This window comes from Seriola dumerili, unplaced genomic scaffold (genome assembly GCF_002260705.1).
Source record: "Seriola dumerili isolate Sdu_G_001 unplaced genomic scaffold, Sdu_1.0 BDQW01000191.1, whole genome shotgun sequence".
Taxonomy (NCBI): Eukaryota; Metazoa; Chordata; class Actinopteri; order Carangiformes; family Carangidae; genus Seriola; species Seriola dumerili.
Genome location: NW_019174446.1, coordinates 5,671,011 through 5,689,289, shown reverse-complemented (window position 1 = coordinate 5,689,289; position 18,279 = coordinate 5,671,011).

The window sequence follows — 18,279 nt, the reverse complement described above, 5'->3', positions numbered from 1 at the left end:
GTAAAAGTATTGTCTTTATTAAAGTGGGAGGTCTGTTTTTGGGGCACCAGTTCTGTGTCACAGTGATGACCCTCGAGTTTTCCATTGTTTCGTTTTAGGGACACTTCAGCAGGGCAGAGGTTTGCTGACACGTGGCCCTTTTTTCAGGAGAAGTGAGGTTTCAAAAGCACAAAGCATGAATGTGTTTTCTTAAAGACGTACTCCAGTAATTTAGCATAAAGTTGGGGAACTCGCAAGAGACAGATGAAATAAATAAATAAATAATGGTCAAGATCAGTGCTGCAGAGGATGAGATATCATGATTTTTCGTCCCTTCTTTGGGTCAAGCCCCAAAAACACCGATACTACATTTCCCATAATGCAAATCAGTAGTGTTTTTTTGTTAGATCCACAATACCTGGCAAACACCAACATCTTCCAAACACCATGACTCAGTTTATAATTCAGGCTCTCAGTTAAACCGCAAGCTCAAATGACCCCGGTGACATCATCAGGGTTACGGATACCTCATGAGTCGGTCTCTCATCCCTACGCTGACCTTAATAGTTAAGATGACTCAAATGCAGATGATGACAAACTCTAATAAAGTTTAATAAAGTATAATCAACTAATTTATGGAATAATCCAAGCAGAGCCTATAGATGTTTTGGTGCCAGTGACATTATATAATTAAGTTTACCATTGAGAATATTAGACAGCCTGCTTCTGTGTGTATCATTGTCAGTAATATATTGCTGTGTCTATCGTTATTTCTACAACTGAACATGGGAAAAACTGAAATCTAAAAATTGAGCCAGGAATCTTGGTGTAGTTATAGACTCTGATCTAAATTTCAACAGCCACATAGAGACAATAACAAAATCAGCCTACTGACAGCTGCAGCTCATCCAGAATGCTGCTTCCAGAGTCCTCACTACCAAGAAAGTAAAGCACTAAATGGTCTTGGCTCTAAATACATCTCTGATCTATTTGTACGCTATAAAGAACCCAGCCCCCTTGGGTCATTTGGGACAGGTTTACTCAGAATCAGAATCAAAACCAAGCAAACTGAAGCAGCTTTTCGTTTCTATGCTCCAAACCCGTGAAGGAAGCTTAAAATATTGTACTTTTGTACTTAGTTCACAGACAATACAACCTCCAGCACTACAATAGCATCTCTGGGAGTGGTGAGATTAGCTACTTGCTGCCAATTTCACCCACAAATTACTTTAAGTATTAAGAAAGGTTTCAAGGTCAGTAATTTGTTTGTTGGATTGTGCTGCCCATCACAAAGAAGATAATTAGATCATGATAGAGTAGTAGAGGAATTGTTGTCTGAATGTCTTTGAATATAATTTGTATCTAATATGTCCGGTATTGCTTGTTTGGTTAGTGCTAGTGAATGCTGATGAAAAGAATAGATCCTAGATGGCTGCTATACAGAAACAGAGCAATAACAATAATAATAATACATTAGCTGAAGCAGTATAATTAAGAAAAGAGTACTTTTAGTTGATTATTTGTTTTTGAACATTTGATAGGATTTTCTTTGTCTTTTTTCTTGGCATTTATCAGGGGTGCAAACACAACAAGAATTGATCTGGCATTGACTTTATTTGCAATTGTCTGTGTGCAACTGTCTTCATCATCTGCACTTCACTGCATGTCAGTGTGGTACTAAATTCTCTTTATTATATGATTTCTCTTCCTCATCTACCAACAGCATGTCTTGCAGCAGAATTTTGTTTCCATTTCAACCTATTTCCTATTATTTCATCCCTATTAGTTTATGTTGATAAACCTATTAGATTGTTGTTACTTTGTTTGTTGTTACTTTCCCATTTCAATTATTCCCAGAGGTTGCACACTAATAATATGAATTTTTGAAAAATGAAAAAAAGGATATATGTTCCTGCAGAATAACAAACCAGTGAATAAACTGTAAGGATTTTCTTTTAAAGAAAAAACATAACAGAGGTAGTGTCAGTCTATATCTGTGATTAGCTATTCCTTCTCTGAGCATACATGTGATCAGTCATGTGATCACTTGAAGGCTGCTCTTAAAAGTTACTTTCACACTTTGCTGTGAGTAGGAGGAAGTCACTTGATAAACATATATATATAATATTGCCCACACTCAGCCAAAAAAGGTTTTTACTCTAAAGTTGGTACTTTAGAGCCACTGTGGTGTAATGCCTACAGATAATACAGACCCTGAACACCAAGACAAATTCCCTTGGCAAGATAAAAACAAATATAAAACATAAGACAACTCATAAATTCAGTGTCCTCAACAATTTTATGAATAAAAATGCTGAAATGTGAGAGATCAATAAAAAAACAAAACAAAAAACAAACAAATAAATGAATAATAATGATAAAAAAAAAACACAATTGTATATTTTATTCGCAGATCTGAGCGGACATTTGGCGAACTTTCTAAGCTATGTGGATGAGAGCAAGAAATTTAGATCTTATCTGTTCACTGGTGTTTTTTTCTGCTGCCTTAATCCATCCTTGTAGTGGTTCAGCTTGATAGCTCATCTCCCATAAATGTTTTGATCCATAAATGTGTCTGCTTTGATTATCAAAAGACCAGGGCTCTGTAAAACACAGTTCACTAACTGCAAACGAACCTTCCACTCTTTTTAAAACTCAAGGTTTTAGTCTCCTACAGGCTTTGAATAAACACTCAGTAGGCACCTACAATCAAAATTTGAAAGGGAGAGATTTTCCTGAGAATCAGGATTACTCTGTGAACCTGTTCAATAAAGCTTAGGTCAAACATAACACAGCAGCTCCTTACTTGACTTTCATCTGACACTATAGGACAAAAGAACCAGTCCACAGCTGAAGGTCAGATTCAGTTCAGAGCAACTGCACATGAGCAGCTAAATCTTACAGATTTCACATTAAATTTATTTGACTTGAACAAGTTGTTCTAATAATTTCACATTTAGCAAAACAATCTGTATGTGTGCATTAGTATCATGCTATTTTATTGTAGTCTAATGACAGGCTGACTGAGGGAGGCTGACAGTACTATTACACCTGCACACACATCCAGGAATGAAGTTTGGAAAAACATAGGTATTAAGGTTTTCATTTGTTTTTTTTTTGTTTTGTTTTTTTTACATGTCTCATCAAAAAAAAAAAAATTACAAGGCAGTGAAACGATGAGAAAGCTGTGTTCAACCAGTTTTGTGTCTCTTTTGCAATTGCTGTAATATTTATCCTTAAGTGTAGACAGAACAATGACCCCATGCAGAAACAATACCAGGGCTCAGTGGTACACTCTAAATTATGCAACTATTATCTGGAAATGGGGAAGACCTTTTTTTAGCATTTATAAATGTGGAGATTTGTCCTGAAAGATTCCTGTAACCCAGGCTTACTGAGCAGCCTGGCCGACATACAGAGCTGTGAAGTGAGAGAAGGTATTTCTGATGTCCAGTGACTGGGAGGCTTGGATGGACATACTCTCCTGGTTAAATCACCAGCACAAAGGACGAGCAATATCTGGTTCTTTGCTAAAACAGAACACGTATGTACATAAAATTGTTAGGAGAGAGGACAATTATGACTCCCATGGTGCTTTTTGGTATGAAACATCAAATTGCTGAGATTAAAATTCTGTCGCTCACACTGACTGCGAACCAAAGCCAAGTTTATATTTTGTGGAGACATGAGCATCTTAAATCAGTTCACTTTCAAATTCTGGGTTAATTCTGGATGAATTCAACAACTAACAAGTTGGAACAGATAAGCATTTTGAATATAGCTCTGATTTGTGCTTCTATTTCTGCCTTTTCTCCTTAAAAGTAAAAACTGGGGCTCATGGGCATTGTTCAAAAGTCCAACATGTGTCTATGTATCATCACATTATCCAGCCTGGCTGTAAATTAGGTGAATAAACAGCTACAAGCAAAAAATAGAGTTGACTATGCAACGGTTAAATGTCGCAAATGCTGCAAAAATTATGGAATTATTTGAAATAATGTTATTATTAACTGATCAAATGGCAAATGAAATTGTAAAATGTAGTTCAGGTTTACATTAATGCAAATACTGTAAATATCCTTGATGAAAATAACTTTACAGATAATTGAATTATTTTTTTCTAACAGGACCACAATGTTTTTATTCAACATTTTATCTTTGTAAGTGTATAAAGTGTGTTAAGTATCCTCTCTGACAGTTGAAATACACTTGATTCTGATGATAACAGACTCCACTGCCACATGAGTTTGTGTTGCCATACCAACTGACAGACTTGATTGAGTCTTTTCATATTCTGAATCAAGAGGAGTATGACCTTTTCTGAGGACATCATGTGATTGAAATAAAAGTTCACTAGATGGTGCTAGATTGCTGTACCATTACTCTTGTATAGACTTTCTAAACCCCTAAGTGGGACTGAATTTAACTGGTTGTATACTTGGTGTTAAATGTGCATATATGGAGGTAGTGCTATCGACTTTCAGTACACTCATTAATATATTTGCTTATATTCAGGTTATAATCTCTCTGGACAGACTAATAATGGCAACCAGTGACGATGCTTAACAATTATATCTTTACAACTAAGAGAAAATAGTGTCTAATTCAACCACAGTCACTTTTTTTTTAAAACATAGGACTAATGAATTTTATTTAGTACTTTACTGTAGCAACATGATGGACTGTGACAGGGTTAAAATCACTGGAGCAACTGGAGAGTTAAAAGAGTTTGAGAATAGGACACTGGGCACATGAGGGGTGAGAAAGGGAGGGAAGAAAAGAGGGAGAGAGAATCAAAGTAGGTAAATTAAATTAGAAAAGACTCACGTCACAATCGTTTATTAACAGTTAAAGTGTCAGTGTGTGGTCAGAAGGAAGCTGGCTTAGCGGATGGTGGATGGCGAGCACATGAACACACACAGGAAACAACCTACCTGGACAGCCTTGTCCCCAGGATAACAGTGGTGGGCTTCCCTTCAGTTTGTTTTTCATTTATTTGTCCATCAACAAACAAAACCCTCCCTCTAGGAGCCATAACTAGACACAGCAGATTTTTGGATTTCTCAACATGCCGAAGTGGGCAAAGATTAATATTTGGTATTCAAAGAGTGTTTTTTTTTTTTCAACCAAAAAACCAAAACAAGAGCAAACGAATAAGAAATTGATTAAACTATGTTTCCCTGCTCTAATATAAACATAAGCATACCTGTTAACCTAGTTACATTATCTTAGATTAGTTTACAGTTATAATCCACTGTTATTTAAAAGGTAAAGGCTAGCATAAAATTAGCTAACAGCTTTTTACCATAGTTTATTAGCCAGACTCATCAGCTGTACTCATCCTCAAATTGTTTGAAAATATTAACAATAAATATTTCCTTTGTGCTTTTTGTTCACACGTTTTTTCCATCGTAAACAACTCAACAGTCTTGTGAAATAACAGTTAGATCTTAAATCTTTCCCTGTAAAATAGTATGCTAACACTAAAGCTAACTAGCTAACTAGCTAACTAGCTCTACCCTGCAATAGGCTACATTAACAATGCTGGCACATTGACTTTTTCCCTTGGATCTGTCCGCTATTTTGTTTTGTTTATATTGTTTGGTGGGTCAGAGTCAGTTGGAAACATTAAAAAGTCAGCTGAAGAGTTTTAAGCCAAATCAAAGAAGACATGTTTTTTGGCTATAGCTAGCTGCAGGCTCTGTCAAGTTAAAAAATGCTGCCTCTGCCTGAAATCAAAGATGTAGTTTCAAAAATTACTGTTCTTCAAGTGATGAATTTTAGACAGGTATTGTAAACTGTGTATGTGTTGGGCAAGAAGAGCAAAGCCTAACAAGTGAAGCAGTAGTAACTAAAGGGGATGGAGCTTAGCGAATGGTCAATTTCAATTAGCCCGCTGTAGTGTTTTACTGTTGCCTTGTTTATCTGTTGAGATTGCACTTTGTAATGGGAGTGCTGCAGTTCAAATGACTTGGCAAGTTAGTGTGCATTTGTGAATGTGCTTATTTGTTTGTAGTGTGTGTGTGTGTGTGTGTGTGTGTGTGTGTGTGTGTGTGTGTGTGTGTGTGTGTGTGTGTGTGTGTGTGTGTGTGTGTGTGTGTGCAGGTTGTGCATGTACTTCCCCGGCGAGCGGTTTTGGCCCATTCTGACAGTAGACAGCTGGAATGTAATCAAGAAGCTGTTTGGTAATGATGCATTCACAGACAGCTCATCCAGTGGGGGTTTACAAATCCTGTTATCACTACTGCAACCTCAAACCGACTTCCCTTCCCACGCTCAGGTTCAGCCATGACACAGCTGATGATACAACCGTGATAGAGCAAATACAGAGGAGAAAAGAGCAATCAGAAAAGCAAGAGAGAGGAGAAATGATGAGAGTTTAGATGACTGGCATCAAGAATAATTCAAATGATTGTGACTATTATATTTACGAAGGTGTCACAAAGGTACAGGAGACGGAAGGGATGACCTGGTGGCTAGAGCGACCATCCTGTCACAGCTGTGCTCCCACGGTATTCTGGCAAAGTATCTTGTTGAAGTGCCTAAGAGCTGGAAACCAAACAGGATGGAGACATGAGTAGAATAGTAGAGCGGATTACATTTTGGAAAACAGGAGAGGAGCAATCTGGAGGTCAATTAAGTTCATTGTGCTGGTAGATTTAATAAATACGCAGGATAACTGAAGGCTAGTTTTTACAAAAGAGGACCAAGCCGAGTGGTGAATTGAAGCTGTTTTAAAGTGGAGTTCTGCTTTTCAAACGATCCTGAAAATTGTTTTGTTGGCTCCAACACTAAAGTCTTTGGCTCATCACTCCACTATACACCGTTGAGCCACAATTCTCTGATTGTTTCCTTGGATTGCGAAAACAATTTCATATGATGTGATAAAATACAATTACAAATGTGTTTTTGAAGAAACCGATCTCTTTTTTGTTCATCGTTTGTCAGCCTGAAAATCCTGGAAAGTCATTATAAGGAAGAAATCAGATCACTGCTCTTCCTCTTCTCCCACTCCTTCTGCTCCTACATCTCTTCCTACGTGCCACAGCTTTCTTTGATTCAAAATCAATGTAATTCTTTTGTTTTGCGAGACAAAAACAGCATTATTTTTAATTCAGCAAGTACAATGCATAAAGCCTGGCAATATTATGTTTTCCCAAGGCACATGAAAAGAGGAAGAGGGCCATTTATCCATTGATTCATCACCCCATTTCCATTTCTGTGAAACACTTATCCTTGTGGTTTAGGGTATTGTCGCTTCAAAAACAACATGATTTGAAAATATTTACCACAATGACATGGATTGGGAGGAGATTCTCTGAAATTGCTTCCTCTTGGTGTTTGAAATGTGTCTTTTGTCTGGAGTCATCACTTGCATGATGCAAGTGTTTGTGTGTGCGTCTGCCATTGGCACCTCTATGTGTTATAGTAAAGTTTCTCAAGAGTCTGACAGAGCTACCACTGTAATCATCAAACACACACATGGTTACAATTAGACCATATGGCTTCAAGTAAAGAGAGGGAGAGAGAAAAAAGGGGAGAGACAGATAGTGGAGGCAAAAGAAAGAGAGAGAGAGAGAGAGAGAGAGAGAGAAAGAGAGAGTGGAGTAGAGGAAGGTGGATGTAAGTTGGAGGGGAGAAAGGGAAAGAAAGCAGGATGAAGGGATAGAATTGAAGATGAGATGGAAAGATAAAATGAAATAGGCAGAGAGGGATGAGCAGAGGACAAATAAAAAGAAGAAGGCTGAGGGAAGTTGGAGAGCAAATAGGGGCACAAAGAGCGACAGAGTGGTCAAAGGTAGTATCTATTTTAAATCCCCTGTTTGCTTTGAGGTGTGGGTAATAAAGTGAAAAGATCTGCACGATTTATTCTTCATATCTTAACTTGCTATATGGGGGTGCATATTTGTATAGGGCTAGGTTTAAGATTTTGCATTTCTGCATATACCTGCTGTCATATAATGAGGAACAAAATTAGTCCATATTCTACTTCTTTAACAGGCAGAATCTGTAGGCTCAGTGTCTAGAGTGTTCGGTATGATGGCCGACTGTATCTCTGCTTTTTGTGTTTTTTTGGTTTCTCTCTATAGTATTGTAAGGTCGTGACCTTACCCTGTAAAGTGTCTTGAGATAATGTATGTTTTGATTTAGAACTATACAAATAAAACTGAATTAAATTGTGGTTGGCTTCATTTGACCATGACCTCCAGTGTTCAGTCGAGAGGTTCGAAGCACCAGGATGAGAACCTGCACCTATAAGTCTGAGGCCACGGCTAACGTCGCCTGCACCAGGTAGCCTATAGGAATCGTTGGTGGAGAGGGTTTCAGACAGTGCTTGGCCATCTGACAAGCACTGCAGTCGTAGCATGCTGGCGGCCTAAGACTGAGTCTTGCTGTGACAGAGTGGACAACACGTGGTTGCCAGTACTACCATCACAGCGGCAGTGCTGACAAGGAAAGCTAAAAATAAGAAACAAGCAGGAGCAACTGCAACAGGCAGGCTTTCTAACCAAAGTTTACCTCAGTATGGGTCCAAGCGCAGGAGGAAAAACAGCCTGCACACAGCAACAATGCTCTCTTTGTGGTTTATTCAGTGCAGCAGTATGGAGATGCCTGAAAAAAAAACTTTCATTGGTTATTAAAGCATAGTTAGATCAAATCATAGTGGGTGCATTTGTGTTGTGCAACTATCCACTTTGTCACTGATATTTTGTTTCCTGCATCCAGTCATGTATCTCATCTCTTCCTTTGGTTTCATTGTGTATCTGCCTGGTTTACAAATGCATGATAAACTTGGGCTGTTGGTCTGTAATCAAAGTATACAAGACCAATGTCATGTAATCTGCCGCAATGTGCTGGCTATTTACAGGGTTTGTTTCCCCTTTCATTTCTGTGTATGTAGTGTTTCTTCTTGCTTGTCTGGTAAAAACCTAACATGCATCCAGCAGTAGAATTAAGACAGAGCCGTAAACAGTGCTGTGCATACCTTCAGTAAATAGTTTAGATGAAGTTTTTATTGCAGGATCTGGGAATAAGGCTATAATTTAAGGAATACTACATCATAAAGGCATTTCTCTGTCTTACTGCTTCCGTATACATTTCTCACTGAGTCATTAAAGTGTTTCCCCTTTTCCCTCTCCCTGTCTTCCTCTCCACTCTGTAATCTCCTTTATCTGTTTGTCTGCGTTATCGCCTTGGTTCCTGATTACAGGTGTCTTGGCTCTATTTTACAGTTTCAGCTTTCACCTCCTATTTCGGTGATGCCTCTCCACAGGAGGACAGAAAATATTTCACCCAGTGTTACTAGAAGACGCATCTAATAGTACCATCTGTATCACCTCTGTTGCCTTATTTCTTAACCCGCCTCATTTTGCTTTTCAATTCCCCTGTCTTATAGATACTGAATGAAAAATGCTGGTGTACATTTAGACAGTTTAGGGATGTTAGGATGTGGAAAACTCCTCCAGTAAGACTGAAAATATTGCAGATTGCCATGGGATACAGAGTGAAAAGAACACCAAAGTTCTGCTTCAGCGCCTCATTTCTTTTCCTCTTTCTTTCCCACTTCTCCCAGACTCATTTCAACTTTTAAATCTCACCTCACCTGACCTTCCTCCTGTGCTCCTTCTCATTTCCCCATCCTTCCTTTCACTCCCTATGTCCGTCTCATCTACACCGCAGCACTAACTGTGGTAACCTCTGCACCAGAAGACGGTCTTGCCAGTCTTTAATTAGTCCACCAGCACCACACAATAACAGACTTTGTGGTAAACGCAAGATGAAAAGATGTAACTGCAAAAATATGAACAGAACATCTTGTTCTCCTTACTGTCTTCCTCTCCTTTTCTCCTTCCCTTTGCAGAAACCCAAACATGAGCCTTCCAGCTGGGTGTGTTGCGTGTTAAAGAAAGTTAATTGGCATAAAGTGGCTTAACGACCCTACCGGCTAATGGTGTCCGTTTACAGCCAAGTGAACCAAACCCAGCAAACGAGTGAATGGGGGCACTGCTGTGACCGCAGCCTGAGCCGGTCAACTTGAATTGGACTCACCTGAGAAGCAGGATTTATTCCAGTTTGATTCACTCAGATTTACTGGTTTAATTGAAAGACTGACCCATGGTCACGGACATGGGTTAAACAGCTTCCCTGAATCATGGAAGGGAACAGGGGTGAATGGATATTTGGTCGTTGATGGGGAAAATTGTTTGAACCCTGAGAACATTGTTTGATGTCCAGTATGGGATCTGGAGGGCTACCTGATTTCATGCTGTTTCCTCTTGGGTGTTTTGTAACAAGTTCCGTTTCGGCTGGTCATTAAGGAGGTCGCTAGGCATAGGTGGGTGGATACTTTGCAGCTCTTTTACACTACTGTAGCACTAAAAAGTGTCCACTCCGGATAAGTATGTGTAGTTTAACAGTGGACACCTTGTCATGGTCCAGGTGTTTTCCTGGCGTCACTTGATCTGGGTGTCCAAGTCACAATTAAATGTGCTTGATTTTTTTTTTTTATACAGTGTGATAATATTTTACTACTATCTATACAGGACACACTGGTCATACCCAATAAAAGGTGCGTGCAAAAGGAGATAATGGAAATATGATGAAGACTGTGTGATATGTTAAAAATTGGAACCGGATCCAGATGGACTACATCGTTTACATGGACAACAATTATATTTGAGGATTGTGCAATCATGGTGGAGGTTTGTGCCCTTTGGGTGCTTTCTATTCTGGCTACCTCAACAGAATTTACAATAAGTGTTATTAATCCTTGACATGTTTCGGAGCCCCTGTCCAGCTCTGTGCCCACTGAATCATTCAGCAGCCTCCACAGCAGAGCCTCTGGCTGTTAGACATTACAGCTCTCATGTTATTCCTTGTCTATTGTCTATGTTTTTGTAGATAGCACAATCACAAATTTCTAACAGGAATTGATAAGAGCAGAGTATTTGTGAATACTAGGATATGCACTGACTCAAAACTGAAACATAATCCATCATAAATCTGCCTGGGAAACTGTGGGCTGCTGCTGAGTAGAGTCTTCTTGTAAATGTGACCGCAGTCAGTCCCCTCCTCATCACTTTTTAGTGGCATGTATGTGTGCCTGCGTGTGTGTGTGTGTGTGTGTGGCGGCTAGGAGGAAGTTGAGTGGCATTCTTGGTTTTCTTTCCCCAGCTCTATAAAAGCAGGGAGACTATTTGTTAACTGTCAGTTGGTTAGCCTCTGTCCCCACTCTAACCCTGAAATAAAAACCACCAGCTCTGAGAAGGTGAACCACACTGCTGTACCTTCAGCAGCTGCAGGCTGGAGCATTTTATGCCATTTGGTGGTTTCTTTGATCCAAAGTGCTTTCTCAACATTGAGTCAACCTTGTCCGTGGGGGCGATTTTCTGAATGAGAACTGAATGAAGAGTGATTCACATCCGTATTCAGTAAAAAAAAAAAAAAAAAATTCATGCCAACCTCTGGATGTCTTTTGGACATTTCACTCATTGCCAAACACGTGTACGTAATTCAGGTATATTACTGGTCAAAGTAAATGATGTCACTGGATAGCAAAATGGACGTTGTGCTCATTGCTTTAATGTTACTAGTTTACTAGTGGTTAACTGTTTGTATACCACAAATTTTTTTCTTGAGCCATTGATGGTTTCTCCTTCACTCAGACATCACCATGAACTCTTTGAACACCAGAACAGTCAAAATGATTTCTTCAATCATGGCAGCTGTTCCAGAATTGTCGCCAAATTTCTCCTATGCCAGTCGTACTATATTGAAATAAAAGGAATCCAATGGCTGCCTGGAGCACAGATTCAATCTGGAAACCTTTTAGGAATGTTAAGTATGCATAATTTGTTATGTATCAGCTAAATCATGCAAAACTAACAACCACCCAGTATATAAAACACTAAATTAACTGGAAAATGTATCATCTGCACGCACACTGAATTTTTTTTTTCCGGTACAAACATCAGAACTCTGGACACAACAATTTTTTTGCTCCGTCACTCATGACTCACTAAAATCTTGCGTGACTTAGTCTCACCTGTCTCCAGCTAGCTAAAGCTGGGTTGTGTTTAGTGACTGTTCATCTTGCTGTTGGGTACGGCTGACCTCTTAAACTTCCTCCACAGCTGCTCTGTCCCAAACAAGAGATAAGTAAAAACATCATTAGACACAAATCCCAAAATCAGACACACCAGACACACACGCCCACTCTAAACTACACATGACAACCATTACTATGGGAAAGCTCTAGTTGTAAGAAAGTCCTACTCTGTGCACTGTTATAAAAGAGACAACACAATTAACCTCATCTGTATTGGATCATAGGAGGTTTATTAGAGGCATCCACATCACATCCTGTATAGAGAGGGTTTGATGTGATATGAATATACCCGACATTTCTAAGAACCCACATAGTACGTGAAGTGTGACAGCCCAGTTGATGAAGAAGTTGACCCCTTAATGAAGACACCGAGCTGGGACATTGAGAATAAAGGAATCTGCACAGTACAGCAACATCCCGCTCTCTTGTTAAGGTGAACAGGAAACTAAAGTCTTAAAACTTTGAGGCCTGATGCTGCATCAATTTAGTCTGACCTCAATCAGAACAGCAGCTAATAAAAAGGGATGTTTTTATGTTTGGCAAATAAACTACCTTACAAAAAACTTTCTTTCCACTGGTTACCTCATTTGTTCATTTTTGGCCATGCCACCAGTGTGGCTCTAGGAATCTGTCAGTTGATCCACCACTTTAGTCTAAATAAATATAGATGTATTCATTCATATGCAGAATGCATTTAGGTGAAGCACTATTATGAGCAGAAATTTCACATGCTTCATTAATATTCACAAAAAAACATAATCGCCTTAACTTATACTTTCTACACTGCATGCTGCTGACTGAGGCTAATATATAAAATGAAGGGGATTTAATGCTCATTTAATTTATATTATCTATTTCTTTATCTATTCATGTTATGTGTTGAGACATCTTGTTCTTTGACATTTTCCACTGCATCTATCTCCAGAGCCCTTCAAGTGTCAAAAGCAAATGCATGTCGAGGTGAACACGAATGACCCGAACGATTCTACGGTCGCCTTAAGCTTTTCTCATGCTGACATGTGTAAATAGTGGTCTAGCACATGCTCCCCAACATGTGCCCAACACCACGGATGCTCAAAAAATTCCCATGAGAAACACTCATTGCCATAGGATTTTGTACAAATGTTCATAGTCCCCTGAGGTTTAGGCCTACTGATTTAGTTGATCCTCAAACTTTTCCCCTAGCCCCGCCACGAGGTTGACGTTATTTTTAGCAACATTTTTCCACAACTATTGGGCTCAACATCTTTGTTTTTTAGTGAAAATTTACACAATTATTCTGTGAATTGCAAAGTACAACCTCCCTGAGCTGTTAAGGCCCTGTTCTGAGCTGGCATTAACATCTGTCTCAGGTGTGAATGCACCCAAGACGCATTGAGGATGCATTTGCAATCTGATCACAGACCACATTCAGACCACATTCTTTTAGCAGTGTGAATGCAAATGCGTCCTGGGCCAGATTGAAGGACCGCCTACTCTACTGACATCCTCTGACACAGTCTGATTAGTTCCACCACAGTCTCATAATGAACCAAAACTATTTTACTATTTCACTGTAGAGCTGTGTGCAGCACATTGATTCCCTCAATCCCTCAATGCCTCTCACTCTCTCAGACACACATACACACCAACATACACACACACACACACACACACACACACACACACACACACACACACACACACACACACACACACACAAATACATTGACAATGGACCCATTGGACTTGCTAAAGACAACAACGCATACATGTTTATATGCATGTAGAGTGAGGAAGTGAGATCCGATCACTAGCGGCCGCTCGAGATGCATTCTAATGCTGTGAACTGACGTGAACCGAGTGCTTATACCTCATATTTTCAGTTGCATTCCTCTCCCATGTTAAGTCTTGTTTTTGTGACCTTTTCTGTTTATATTAAATATTGAATGAGGAAGAAATACAGCAGAGAGACACAGGGCATGATGTGCAGCAGGAGTCAGAGGCCCTGCACAGTCTTCATCACTGGGTGGTCTGACAGTGTGAGGACTCCAAATGACTCAATAAGAGCTCATCCTGAGGGGACCCCTGGGTCATCAGAGTAAGTGCAAGCACCAGCGATCAAGAGAGAACTTGACTTAATAACTGGAACGTGAATGTGTGTGCGTCTGTACAGGGTGATGTCATACTGATATGAAAGGTCATAGCGGTTAAAACAACCATTTGACTTGTAACTTACACAGTCATGCTCTCATACACTCATGTGGAGAAAGGTATTTGCTATTTTAACTGAGTACGATGACATGATGATAGACCACTTTTGAAAACGTGACATTTTTTTTATGATTAAACTGCAAACTTTTCAAAACTGTACTGGTGTCAAATTAAGGAAAGTTATACTGCCATTAACACACATTTGTGTTGTAAAGATATTCAGCGTTCTGCCAGATTTTAATATTTAACAGCAAAGGAGAGAGCTTTTTCTTTCATCTCATGATCAGCATAGAGCCATCTTTTCATCTAACATGTTGAAATCCCTGTGAGTGATCATTATGCGCATGCAGCTAAGGGAATATGTAACCATTTACAAACCCCAACCTCTGTGCAGCTCAGTGGACTGACTGACTAACTGTGGGGGCTTTGTTCAGTCTCTGTGTGTGTCCTAATGTCTTAAAACTGACAGGAGGGGGTCTGCCTTGGTGGTGGCCTGTTATGGAAAAAGGCAGGGGGAGGCTAAGTACACACACACACACACACACACACACACACACACACACACACACACACACACACACACACGTACCTGTGAATGGAGGCAGACAAACGTACATCCATGCAGGTACTCTCCTTTTTCTCTTCCACACACTGACCAGAAAGGCCACTGGAGGTAATTGTGTCAGAGATGTATGCTGTAGGAACAGAGCGATGGGGGAAATTGCAAAGAGAGAACAGAGGAGGCAGCGAGGGAGGAAGGGAGGGAGGGAGGGAGGTAGAGAGAGAGGAAGCTGGAGCTAGAGGGGGCTGCATGCTAATTGGAGCCAAATGCGCAGCAGATGAACTGAAGTGGTTTGCTCTATAGCCTGGACACTCGCTCTCAAACACACACTCTTTCTTCATCACTAGTTTTTTGTCTGTCTCTTTCAATATATTTCTGTCTAATTAGGTTGTGCTTAATATCTACATTTCCTCTTCCTCTGTCTCTCGTCCTCGCTCCACATGATATACTGACCCACATCACAGCCCACATGAAAGAACTTCAACCTGGGTTCAGTTAAATTCAAGTAAACATGTACTTTAAAGCAGCATTTAATTGATTTTTTTGCCAATTTGGGGACAGTGGAACAAGTTGTAAACAAAACACTGATCACTTTATGAAGCTGATATGAAGAAAGCAGTTAATATTTACCCATTTACTCCCCTGGTTGACACATCATTAGCGTTTGGAGTTGTGTTTTTGGTCACCAGGGTGATGAGAGTCGTAAGAGTGACCCAAAGCGGTACAACTAAAACAGTGAGCTGAAAGACGCTAAAAGGCCTGTAGAGCTGATGTGAAATGCAGAGTTGGGTGATAATTTTTTGAGGGTTTTTCAACACCTTTCACATTACACATGATCATGTGGTCTATTGTTAATATAAAAATATTGATTAGGGTAGGGTAGCTTTACCTACAGCTGTGATGAGTTGCTGTGGAAACTGTTGCTTGTCATTGTAAATGTAAAACATCTAGTGAATATATAGCTTGACTCTATATTAATTTAAAGGTACGTGAGTGAGTGTGGGTTTGTATACGATATTCATTGCCACTAGATGTCACACCAGACCACCACCAGCACCGGACCAAAGCAAATGCTTCATTGGCCACAACTCCCCCCTCCCTTCTTGTTCTCAACAAGGTGTTACAAAGCCCAATGAAAGCAGCCCCTAAACACACAATGACAAACACACCTTAATTAAGTCACGCTGTGTACATGAGAACCAACAAAAAAATAAACTGGGCGAAACCATTAGCTCACACTAGCACTGCCCTCATTTGCCCCAAAGCAATACTGGCAGTGAGCCAACTTGCGATAGGAATATTTGGTGAACAATTTCATAACATCGGTAACAGCAAGTTAGCTAACGTTATCATGTCTTTTCTAGCCGGTCACTAATGAACACAGAGATGTAACATTATGTAGCCATCAAGTCACCTGTACATTGAGTAAGTTAGAGCCCTTTAGCAGCCTGTAGAGTTCTCCATTTCAGAAAAACCAGACTATAAACAAACTATCAAAACATAAGTGGACCAATGGCAATCCACCCAATAACTGTTAAAAAATTCACTTAAAGCCAATGTTAAACTCATGGTGCTGCTAGTCTCAACCAAAGTGGTGAACCAACTAAACATCCGACTGACTTTTCAGTGCGTATATTATTTGAATCATATGCACTGCTATTCTCATATGTTGCATTAAACATGGCTCTCCTCCTAAATAACAGTTGTGGGCGTGTTGGTAATGACAACAAAAACAAACAGGTACAAAGCTGTGGATGTGCTGTGTTCAACATCACTTTATCTCTGGTCAGTCCCACAGTTAATATTCACTAACCAAACCCAGATGGTGACAGGATGCTTTGCAGTGACATCACACAGTGCAAAGCTCTCATATTTACACACCTGGTCTATTAACATAACATTGATTCTGTTACATCCTCCTTATTACTATGAGTCCGCCCTAAACACACATTCCAAAACATCACAAACTGAAAGAAAATTTCCTATTAATGTCAAAAGTGCATTGGTAATTTTGTGGATGTTTATTTGTACAATATTCTATTAAACTAATAAAGAATATGTTGAAGTCACATGCAGTCACAAGCCTGTGCAGAAGGATATCAATGTCAGGCAAATCTGCTACTGAGAGAAGACACAAACTCAAGAGGTCATTTCTCAAGAGATAATTTCTCAAGCAGATGCAAACAAATTGTTTTACACTTTTGAATGAATGACCATTGTTGTTGTTTTTCTGGTGAGATGTCTCTGTTATAAAAGCTTGAGTTGAGAAACTCTCCAGCCTTTTTTGGCAAGTTACAATTACTGTCAAGTGGAATACTGAACTTCATTGTTCCCCACTGAGGATTTGGAGCAATGACTTTGGATTGGACGCCAGTCTCTTTGTCAATCCATGTGTATATTATACATAAAATATTTCTCAGATAGCCTGCCATTGATAACCACACACTTTGCCAGGGTTTGTGGGAATTATCTGACAATGAGGCATTTCAGTGCTGAGTATTTGGTAACAGATTGAAGGGGTCACTTAGGACCTCTGAAGCACTCGTGTTCCAGTTTTGTCAAAACTTCAGAAATAATGAGTTTCATCACTGAATTCCCACATTCACATGGCACTAAATGACCCAAGAGGAAACAGCAGTTACTGTACAGCTCACAAGCTACATATTAGTGGTCTAGATTATGACTTTATCATTGAAGGAGACAACACTGTTGATCACATGGTACATTTCCAGTTTTGATTTCTTTGAGACTCATTACAAACATTAACAAAATTCATCTTTCTCATTCAATCTCAGCAAATTAAATGGTTGTGCTCTCATGAGACATCGACACCAACTTTCCTTTTGTTTATGAAGCAACCATCTCCATAGCGACAAAAGGAATATTTTTTCATATCCAGAACTGATGTTGCAACATTTAATCCTCTGATTAAATTACCAGGGAGGAGCAGAGAGTGTGGAGGAGTAAAGTTACTTTTATAAACATTTATTCTGGTTGTATCTAACAGTGTGGAGGTTCCAGTTTTCACTAAGGAGGGTGTGCCTACCACTGAGATTTAACAACTTCAGCTTCGCTGTCACTGTTAATAAAGCCTTTTTTATTAGTACACCACCCTGACTTTCTCTCATCTTTCTCATCAACTGAAAACTTCGTATGAGAGTTTATCTGAAAACACTGAATATGGGCAAATTAAAAACTTCTTTGATTGTATATTCTGTGAAATCCTGTACTGTCTTTTAAAGCTGTAATAATCAATATTTTATATAATTAATGGAACAAAGGATTATGGGTACTGTGTTTTGGGCTAGAAAATAGACATTGAATTCTGGCATTGAAAAAAAACTTGAACTGAAAAAGGAAACAATATCACTGAAAAACTTGTATTGGAAAAAGTTGAATTGGCACTTAAATAAATACTGGCATTGAAAAAGGTTCC